Source organism: Macrotis lagotis, chromosome 6 (assembly GCF_037893015.1).
Source record: "Macrotis lagotis isolate mMagLag1 chromosome 6, bilby.v1.9.chrom.fasta, whole genome shotgun sequence".
In the NCBI taxonomy this organism is placed as follows: Eukaryota; Metazoa; Chordata; class Mammalia; order Peramelemorphia; family Peramelidae; genus Macrotis; species Macrotis lagotis.
Genome location: NC_133663.1, coordinates 114,139,296 through 114,151,009, shown reverse-complemented (window position 1 = coordinate 114,151,009; position 11,714 = coordinate 114,139,296).

Sequence of the window (11,714 nt, the reverse complement as noted above, 5' to 3'; positions counted from 1 at the left end):
ACAAGGTAAGACTGTAGGAGAGGGTAGTCAGCTAGAACACACTTCTGAGCATGGTCAAAGTGAAAGGAAAGAGAGAATTAAGAATAAATGAGAGTAGGGAGGAATAAAGTGGAAGGAAATACAGCTTATAGGAAAATATGAAAAATAGTGAAGCAACTTCTCTGGTGGCCTCATGAAAAGAAGGCAACTCATCCCAGAGAGACAAAGCCATTGCAATCTGAACACAGATTGAAGTACCTTTCTTTCTCTCCCTCACTATTCTTGAAGTTTCTATCTTTTTTGGGGGGGGGAGTTTAATATTTACACTTAACAACAAAATTATTGTAATGATTTAAAATAAACCAAAAAAATAAAAAAAAAGGTTCATCTTTATTTCATTTGCGTTAACTGGATACTAATTTGTAAGTTGTAAAGATTCATTTATTCCTATGTTTCTAGCCTGCCTCTTATTCCAATGTTTTCTAGCTTCATTTATTGCTTGTTTGTGGAGATGGGTATTGGGTATTATATTTATCAAAAACTTTTTTCTGCCTATATAATTATATGATTTCTGTTGTTTCTGGTGTGGATCTTACTGAGTTGTTGCTGATTGTTATTGTTGCCATTGTCATTTTATTTAATAAAATTGTTAGTTTCTATGATTTGTTTTTTGACACAATTCTTTAGGATTAAACTATTTCATCTCTAATTTTAATTACTTTCTCATCATTTCTTTGATGAATATATATTTAATTGTAGTGTGGTCATCAAAGTATACATTTAATATTTTTGGTTTCCTCTTTGTGATTGTGAGTTTCAAAAAATCCCCATAACCAATCAACTTTAAGAAAAAATGTCTGAGCACAAGAAATAAATGTATGCTCCTTTCTATTTCTGTTTAATAATTGTCAAATTATTTCTCCCCCCCAAAACACAAATCCTATTCAATCACTTGCCTTTATTTATTTTGCTTCATTTTTGTATTATTTTTTTCTTAGATTGAAGAGTTAAAATGCAACCCCAAAGTAACATAGTTTACCTCTGTTTCTGAATTATTAAATTTATCAATGTATATCTTTTGCTGTATATATTATGTTTTAAGTATTTGTTGTCTTTGCTGTCTACCTCTCAGCAAATTTCCATTTCCATGCTTATTTCATTTAATTAAGTATATTATGCTCTTCTCTTTTCTCAGATCAATATTCTACTGTAGCTTTTTTGGCTTTTTTTTAACACTTAGCTAAAATCTAATATAATTTTATCCTTTTTTTCTAACCTCCTATGTCTGATTATACAAAAGCCATTTTAAGGTACTACATTTTCAAATTGAACTATAACTTTTGGAGAATCAGTACGATTTTATTGTTGTTGTTGTTTTTGTGGTTTTTGGCCAACATATTTTTGGTTCTACTTTCTAATCAAGTCTACTATCCTCTTTCATTTAATGAGTGAGTTCATCCTAGTCACATTCAAATCTCAATTCTCCTTCCATAACTTTTCTCCAAAATTCTCATTACTTTTTCATTTCTTTGCTCTTGTGCTCTCATTTCACTTGTAATATAATTTGAAACTCTTCAAAAAAATTCCATTTCTTTGAATAATTTTGGTTAGCATTGCTGTCATGTATGTATGTCTTCCTGTTTCTGTATTTATGGGGTTTTGGTGTGCTTATGTAGATAAGTTAGTATTATTTTTTTCCCTAGCTTGTAGCTTGTCTCTTGAGAATCATTATCACCATCTAAGCAATTTATTATTATCATTATTATTATTATTTCCTCATTCTTCCTTATATACAGAAATTAGCACTATATATTATGTCTACATTGGTACCACCATTTTTCTGGAAGGATGTATATGGTTATAATGATGCTTTCTTTGATCATGAGTACTGTGTTCTTCAAGGATCTCAGGAATGGTTGAGTTGAAGGGGGTTAGCTCCAAGGGGTATGCTTTAGAATGAACTTTGATTACTGTTATCCTTATCTAGATGTTAAAAACTCTTGACTGCATTATAGTTCTACTCAATGTAGACTTGTCTTTGTTTGAAGTCCTCTTAGTTGAACCAGTTTCTTTTAGCTAGCTACATTGCTCCACAGTATCAGAGAAATAATATTGTCACATATCCCCTTCCCAGGTCCTACCTTGATCCCACAGTTACTGGTTTTAGAATGGGATAAGGATCAAAGTGGGGTTAGCCCTTTGAATCAGCAAAACAAAGCTTTTATCTGCATCTCTTTCTGCTATTTGCATGATATTCAATGACCAGCCTGGCCCAGCCTGTTCCATGTTTTCATACAGGCATAAGCCAGTCCTGAATATAGACAAAGTTCTTTTTTTTAGTCCATACTGAATCTGAGTCCAGTGACACATTAAGTGTCTATATCTTTTCTTACTAGACTAGGGTAAAAGTTTTTAGAATTTTTATTGAATTTTTAAAAATTATATAAATATTTTATTTGTTTTCCAATTGTATACAATGGTGGTTTCTACCAATCATTTTTTGCAGCATTTTGAATTTTGCAACTTTTCTTCCCCCTTCCTTTCCTCCCACAAACAGAAGACAATCTTTTATAGTCTTTATATTTGTTTCCATGATATGCATAGATCATCACTGAATGTGTTGAGAGAAGAAATAGATTTATAAGGAATAAAGAAAACATTAGAAATAACAAAATTTTGTAATACATGTAACAACTTTTTAAAGATTGAATGTAATAATCTTTATTCTTCAATAAAACTCCACAGTACTTTCTGTTGATGCAGATGGCATTCTCCATCACAAATCCCCCTCAAATTGTCCCTGATCATGACACTGAGGCAGTAAGTCTATCAAGATTGATCATCACCCCATATTGTTATTAAAGTGTACAATGTTGTTCTGATTCTATCACCTCATTCAGTATCAATTCATGCAAGGCTTTCCAGGCTTTTTAAAAATCTTATCCCTCATTATTGCATATAGAACTATAGTGTTTCATCACATACATATACCACAATTTGTTCAGCCATGCCCCAATTGATGGAGATTCCCTGGATTTGTTATTCTTTGCAACTACAAACAAAGGTGCTATGAATATATTTGTACATGTGTGGTTTTTACCCTTTTTCATGATCTCTTCAGGGCATAGACCCAGTAGTGTATTGCTGGTTCAAAATGTAAGCACATTTTTATTGCTTTATGGTCTTCTTTCCAAATTGCTCTCCAGAAATGTTGGATCAGTTCACAGCTCCACCAACAATGCATTACTCTTCCAGATTTCTCATATCCCTTCAACTTTGATCGTTATCCTTTCTGTTCATATTGGCCAATCTGAGATGTGTGAGTGGTATTTCAGAGATGCTTTAATTTGCATTTCCTTAATAAGTAGTGATATAGAACAATTTTTCGTATGATTATAGAAAGCTTTGATATTCCCTTCCAAAAATTGCCTTTGCATATCCTTTGACCATTTGTAAATTAGAAAGTGGCTTGTTTTGTTGTCAGTTCTCTATATATTTTAGAAATGAATCCAATGTCAGAAATAGTAGTTGTAACAATTGCTTACCAATTTACTACATTTCTTTTGATCTTGCTTCCAATGGTTTTGTTTGAGCAAAAGCTTTTTAATCTAATGTATTCAAAATTATCCAGTTTGTTTTATATAGTTCTTTTTCTCTTCCTCGGTCATAAACTGCTCTCCTTTCCACTGATCTGACAAGTAAACTATTCCTTGTTCTCCTAATTTGTTTATAATATTGTCTTTTATGTCTAAATCCTATACCAATTTTGACATCATCTTGGTATAGGGTATGAGATGTTGGTCTAATCCCAATTTCTACCATACTATCTTTCAGTTTTCCCAGCAGTTTTTATCAGAGTGAGCTCTTATCCCACAAGTTGGAGTCTTTGAGTTTATCAAAAGTAGATTAGTATAATCATTTTCTGCTGTCTCTTTTGTACCTGATCTATTCCACTTATCCACCACTCTATTTCTTATTTTTGAAACAGTATTAAATTTTCGTACCTTTTTAGGTCCATTTTTTAAAGTAGTTATAGGAAAGAGTGAGCTATTATCTATTGGTTCCTTATACTGTGCCTTTGACTAATCCCTATCCATTTCTTAATTTACATTATCCAGGGATGATTTACTACAAATTTCAAAGTCTTCATGTCTAATTTTTTTATTATCGTGGAGTAAAATTTGATGTGTCAACTCTTCATGAATTTCTATGGTGCTTTACTGGCAAAGATACTGGAGTGCTTGCCATTTCCTTCTCTAGATCATTTTACAGAGGAGGAAACTCAGGCAAATAGGGTTAAGTGATTTGGCCAGGGTCTCACAGCTAGTGAGTCTCTGAGGCCAGAGCTGTACTGAGGAAATGAGTCTTACTGTCTCCAGTCCCAGAAATTTGTCCATGAAGTCCTTTAGCTATAAGAATAAAGCACCAATGTTTTTATCTATCCATACATATACATACATGCATGTGTGTATATGTATACAAAATACATGAATATAACTATACATTTATATATAGTTATGAATATACATAAGTATATAAACATACTTACATATCAGTTATATGGCATTTTAGTTATACTGGCAAACCTAATGTCAGGAAGATCCATCTTTCTACATTTAAAACTAGTTTCAGCTACTTATTGTGAGACCCCGGACAAATCACTTAACCCTATTTTCCTCAATTCCTCATCTGTAAAATGAGGTGGAGAAGGAAATGGCAAAACACTTTTTTTTCTTTGTCAATAAAAATTCAGATAGGGTTTTGAAGTGTCAAACACCACAAAAATGACTAATAACATCTTTTGCATATATAATGTATGTTTTAATGTGTATGTATACATATTTTTATGTATGTATTTCTTGCTCCATGAATTAAAGCAACTCCTTTTTCTGTGGTATATACTTAATTGCATAGCACATCAGTAAAACATCAAAGTTTCTGTAATAAGAAGACCTTCCTTCTGTCTTGCTTCTAATATTTTCTACCTGTTTGATGTTTGACATTTAATTTAACATAACTTTGTTCTCAATTTCACCCTTTAAAAATGAAGCCTTTATACCACATCTCCTGCAAGGTTCCTTCAATCTCTAAATTTATGATCTTATTTCTTTTATATCCCCTTTTGTATATCCCACACCATGAAGCAGATTATGTAGATATTTCAATAACAACAACAACATGGGATGAAATTATGGGTAATAGCAGGATATTGTATTTGAGGGCTAGGTCAGTTCTCCCATTTTTGGTTTGACAAGTTAAACTGAAAACAGTGGATATCACCTAAATACTCTTCTTTTGACAGTTTTACTTTCCTCTTCCCCATCACCAACACATTTTTTTCTTGTCAATGGTGATTTGTAGCAGTTGCCACAATTTTCCAATCATTTGGAGAAGTATAAAAGTTCAACTTTGGAAAACTTATTTTGAAAGATTTCTGGGAATCATATCCCCTTTCCAAATTCTTTTGTGATCTAAGAATATTTCTTTATTAAAGATAAAATACTTTTATACACTATTTCCTTTCTTTTACTAGTCAAGAGAAGTGTGACTACTTATAGAAGACTTCCCTTTTTTTTCTTCTTTGTGTTTGTTCTATAGCTTTGAAAACACTAAATAGTCTCTAGGGTAGAAAAGTGACTTAAGGGGGCGGCTACGTGGCATAGTGGATAAAGCACCGGCCCTGGAGTCAGGAGTACCTGGTTCAAATATAGTCTCAGACACTTAATAATTACCTAGCTGTGTGGCCTTGGGCAAGCCACTTAACCCTGTTTGCCTTGAAAAAACCTAAAAAACAAACAAACAAAAAAAAAAGATAAGTGACTTAACCTTTCAAATCCCTATATACTTTTCATATGTCAAATTTGTGGTGCTGCCATTATCCTCTCCAACAGATGCCTGAAAAGACCAAGTGGAAATGAGATGTATTCAATATTGTTCCCTTAACACTAATTGCCTTAAGCAATTTATAGGTTAAAACTCCTGCTGAAAGACATTATTTCTTTAATCATGTAGTTACTATTAAACCTTCACTAGTGTGGCCTACACTGACCATCCATCTCTCTGAGTCTAACAGCATGATTTGAGTTATCACACATGAAGTGTTTGAAGTGAAGTAGATGCTACTATGACCTTTTGAAAATAAATATACCACTTCTTAGAGGCTATATACCTCTAAAGAAAAGATGTTATATAAAAACCCCACTCTGCTCACCTCTTTTATCACCTCTCAGTCTAAAATCAGTCACAAAAATTGTAGGACAAAGAAATAGAACCTAATCTTCAGCATTACTTATTATGCTAAGAATTTTATACCAATCAATTTATTATACCAATTTATACAATTATCATATTCCCATTTCAACATAGTGGCATCATGTGATATCACTTCGATACTGAATTATCTCTGGTGCACTAACTTCACTTAGTTCTCTTATCATAAAACAGTAATTATATTCTACGAGAGATACACTAATAAACTCATACTTAGAAACCTACATTGTATTTATGCCGAGCTATACATATATATGAATACAAAATATAATAGGCTGTGCTGGAATGTGGGAACTTATATTTATCGCCACTTTGAGACGTAATATTAGAGAGTAGTTCTCCCAGTACAGCAGGAGCTTTGAGGAAATATGGATAGAGAAAAAAAGGAAGAAGGCATTTAGAGAGAAGAGGGATATGGAGGAATCTTAAGCACATAGAGCAGTAATGTGCTAAAGTGGTCAATAGCAATGATGCCTAAATCCAAGTACCCAAAGGAGACCATCAAAAAAGACCTTAAAATGCAAAGCAAGAACTATATGGGGTTGGGGTGGGGATTGACGTGGTAAGTGGGTCTTTGAGAGAAAACAATTTATTAGAACACTAGGCACTTGCTTGAATTTAGCTAGGTGTGCTTGATACTTGTTTTTAGTCTTTTTTTAAAAAATGAAAATACTTTTTAAAAGATTCTGCTACAGCCATTATTTTACATATCTAATTTTATTTCTCATAAACTCTTGTTTACCCTTTTGTTATGTTTCTATATCCTTTTGTTGGGAATATGAAGACATGGGACCACTCTGGGAGCTACTCAGGGGATAGTGGGCTTTTCTTAGGTGGGATTTATATAACACTTCAAAATTAAATATTAAATATCAAAAGTTATAAATAGGACAGTATTTAGGGGATTTTTTGAGATATTTATTGACAATAAGAAAAACAGAAAGAATGGTTGAATAAAATTATCAAGATCTGGCATTGTGGTAATTTTATTTACTAAACATTTTGTTAGAGTCTTTTATATAGCCAGTAATTATTTCCTTATATCTAACATTAATACAATAATTTTATTGAAAGACTTAGCATTTTGTTAATGACTGATTCAGCCTACAATTATTTCTTCATTTTAAATAAATAGGTATTTGGCAAAATGAAGTTTCCAATAGATATTTTAAAAATATATGTATAATATCACCACGCTGATGATCCCCCATTTGGTAGGCTGTCCAGTTTTCCCTTATTGTTTTCACTTTGTAATAAAAAATTATCTCATATTGTGATTTGCAACTTGCCTATATTGTACTTGCAGAATTCCATAAGGATTACTGTTTCTGGAAAACCCTTTTTAGAAGATTTCGAAGATATAAATGCCATTCCTTAAAATCAATCTACATTAATGCTTTTGAAATTATACAATAAATTGATCTACAAACATTTATTATACATCTACTCTGTGTCAGACAATATGCTAGGCCATGACTATGGAAAAATAAAAGCAAAATATTCCCTGCACTCAGTGATCTTAAATACTATCAAGACATATCATGTGTTGGGGGTGGGGGGAAGAGGCTTGGCGGTCGCTTAGCGGGGGAAACATAATCACCTTATAAGGGAATGTTACAGAACTCGGCCCCTCATTGAGTAAGAGTTCATGGGAGGGAGGACAGAGGGGATAAAAGTGTCTGCTGAGAGGTGGGGGGAGCGGGATGTGATCACAGAAGAATAAAGACTCATTACCCACCTCAGGCGCTCTGTCTGGTTCTTTCCCCATCAAAGAGTGGGGGCCGGAGGTACCCCGAAGACTCATCATGCGTTGGACTGGTGAGTAAGAGGACGGACTAGCATAAAGAAGCCGGCGTTGTAAATAAAAACCCGGCAAGTGGCACCCGGAACAGGGACCTGATTTTGCTAGGGAACGTCGGAATCCGCTGGTCGGATTCTCCAGACAGCCTCGGTCGTTTCCGACCGGGAGGAAGGAGAGGGCGTTTACTCTCAGATATTGCCTGAAGGACATACCCCTATTGTGTTGACTATGCTTTCTTTCTCTCCCCTTTCTCCTTCTGCTCTAATCACGCTCCTTGCCGTGCTGGCCTGTCTGATTGTGCCCTGCTGCCTCCTTCTCTTTTGCCGAACGGGAACTTTCCAGTTCTGCCACCTGTTAGGATTGCAGCCTCGGCTAGTAGACAGCATGGGGGGCCGGAATAGTATTCCCGCCTTTCAGCCGGAGGAGAAAGGGGTCGTTGCAGCGCAGCTTTATAAACTCTGCGCTAAGCATGGCTGTAAATTACCTATCAAGACGTGCCGTGCTTTTGTTGAGAATATCTGGAACATCTGCCCTTGGGTGCAACATAGTGGGATCCAACCAGATAAATGGAAGGTGGTAGGGCAGCAGATGGCCTCCTATGATGACACCTGCCCGGGAAAACTGACCCCTGAGGATTTTACAGTGTATAAGATAGTGGATGCAGCCCTGCATCCCCAGAAGGTGACTTTGGCACGAACAATCAGCACTCAGGTGGGTAGCTCGTTGGCGGGATCGGATTCAGAGAGCTCAGAGGAAGAGGGAAGGCCACCCCCTCCCCTGTATCCATGGGAGGAACTTAGAAGAAACAATGGGGGAACAAGGGGCCCCCAGGGAGAAGAAAATGCCGCATGCCCCTCCTTACCGAGACAGAAAGAAAAGGGGGAGGGCGATGAATGTGGCACACTTAGAGATTCAGGGCCGGAAGTTTCCGAGCGCGGGAAGGGAGGGGTGCAAACAGTCCTCAGGGGTGGCAGGAAGAGGAGCGTGAGTAGGTGGGACCGGGAGGCTGCTGACGAGGAGGGAGGAGTCCGCGCTGATTGGACAGCTGCCGCGCCCCAGGCTTGGCGGCCCAGCCAGGAAACAGAGGCAAAAAATCCCCCGTGTTCCTTGTCCGCCCTTCAGAGATCCCCTCAAGGGCTCCGCCCATCCGGCCTACTTGCCACCAGTGCCTCCCTAGCAATAGAGAAAGGGGAGGAGGTGGACTGGGATGACTGGGGCCTCTACCCGGTATTTACGGACCCCCTTACCGGAGCCCGAGACTACCGCCCTGTCCCTTTTAAGATGCTTAAGGAACTTAAGGAGGCCGTGACTAAATACGGCCCAAGCTCCCCTTATGTAAAAAGACTGATGCAAAACCTCTTTGCTACGCACCCTTGGACCCCTGCTGACTTTGACGAAATTGCAGCCGCGTGCCTGGATGCCTCCTCATATTTAGCTTTTAAGGCTCAGGCCCGCAGAGAGGCCTCTAAGCTGGCAAAATCCCGGGGTTATACTCCCCTGGATTTAGCCATTGACCTCCTGTGTGGAACTGGAGCCTATACTGACCCTGCTGTTCAGGCCCGGTATGGCCAGTTTGAGCTAGAGACTCCCCAAAAGGACATGCTAAGAAAGAACCAACGCTCCTGCCCTCTCCCACCAAGGTCCTACCAGGCTCTAAAGTCATGTGGAGAGATGAAGAGGGAGGTTGGCATGGCCCTGTAACGGTAAAGAACAGAAGACAGGGCCACCTGTCATTTCATCCCGAGGATAAGATAGAAGAGCCAGAAAGATGGCTCCCTGTTTACAAGATAAGAGACCTTGATTAATGCCCAACCCTACGGGGTGAGAGGAATTTCTTCCTTTTTCAGGCCTTCTGATCGTCGTAGGGATCCTTGGAGGTGCTCCATCTGAAGGAAATCCGACATGGGGAATACTCCGAGTTATTCCCTCTCCCCTTCCGGTAGCACGGAACTCCCCGATCTACCCTTGCCTGCTAGTGACCAATACATCGATGGGGCTCCCTTCTGCATATATGGACCCCGCTGAAGCACCGGTCCAGAACTCCTTCTGCTGGGACCTGAACAACTCCCTATGTTTCGACATCAGGGAAGAAAATCGGTCCTGGAACTTCAACTCCACAGGGCAGAACGATTTTAACTATAGCACTGCCCCGACTGACCCCTGCGTCGGCCTTTTCCCACAGACGACTGTCAGCCCAGCAGGGACAAAAAAGGGGACCCAGCTCCGAGGCCTTCTGGGTTGGCGACCCCTGGTGAATCAAACTCAACGGGACTTCACGATTCCTCGGTGGGGCCCCTCATGTGTGGCCACAGGGGAAGACATCGAGGATCCCATACCATGGAGGGATTGCCAGATGGCAGGAGGATACCCCCTTGAGGGTGAACAAGGACACTGATTCTGGGAATCACCCTACTTGTTGTCTGTTTCTGCCGCCTAGCTAGGCGACAGAGGGGCTATATGCTTCTTACTCAGAAAGCCTTCATGGCCATGGAGACGGGGGAGGATCCCCAAGTCTGGCTAGCCGCCATGCATGACATGTGACACCTAGGGGTAAGACGAGGTAAACCCCAAGACGGGCAACCTCTCCTCACCCAGCCACCTAAGACAGGCCCTGAGGGTGTCGGGCGCCTAGGACGGGCAAGGTCCTGGGTTGAAGGAGATGACCTAAGACAGGGTTCCTCGCCCCCGGCTATCAGAGGCCAGTAGAAATGACACCGCTTAAGGCTAACCTCAGCACCGCTTAAGGTCACACCAAGTGATAACCTTGTAAAACAGAAAGGGGGAGATGTTGGGGGCGGGGGGAAGAGGCTTGGCGGTCGCTTAGCGGGGGAAACATAATCACCTTATAAGGGAATGTTACAGAACTCGGCCCCTCATTGAGTAAGAGTTCATGGGAGGGAGGACAGAGGGGATAAAAGTGTCTGCTGAGAGGTTGGGGGGAGCGGGATGTGATCACAGAAGAATAAAGACTCATTACCCACCTCAGGCGCTCTGTCTGGTTCTTCCCCCATCAAAGAGTGGGGGCCGGAGGTACCCCGAAGACTCATCATGCGTTGGACTGGTGAGTAAGAGGACGGACTAGCATAAAGAAGCCGGCGTTGTAAATAAAAACCCGGCAATCATGTATATTTGTACTTGTGTAAAATGTGTAAACAAACTACATACAAATTTAATGCAGGTTAATGGGAAGGATGAGAGCAAGAACTTATCAGCAAGAAGATCAAGAAAGCTTTCTATAAAATCTGGCACATGAATTTAAGGGAATTAAAAAAAATCCTATGAGGCAGAATCGAGGAAGAAGTTCATTCCAAGAATGGGAACTTCTTATGGAAAGACATGTGGATGAGAGTTATAATGACATAGTTGAACACTAGTAAGATCAGTTTGGCTGGACCACAGTGTTGGGGAATAGAAGCACCTAAAAGGCTAGATTGGGTCCAGATTCTGAAGGGTTAAAAATGGCAAACATAGGCATCTGTATGTAAAATAAAACATAATAAATAGAGAAACAATAGTCAGTAAAAAATTAGACATTGTGCTAAGTGCTTAGGATACAAATATGCATTAAATATCAGTTTGTGACTTCACAAAGCTTTCATTCTAATGGAGAAAGAAAATATATAAAATGGAGTTAAAAGTTAGAAGAGGAAATGTAAGGTCTGTG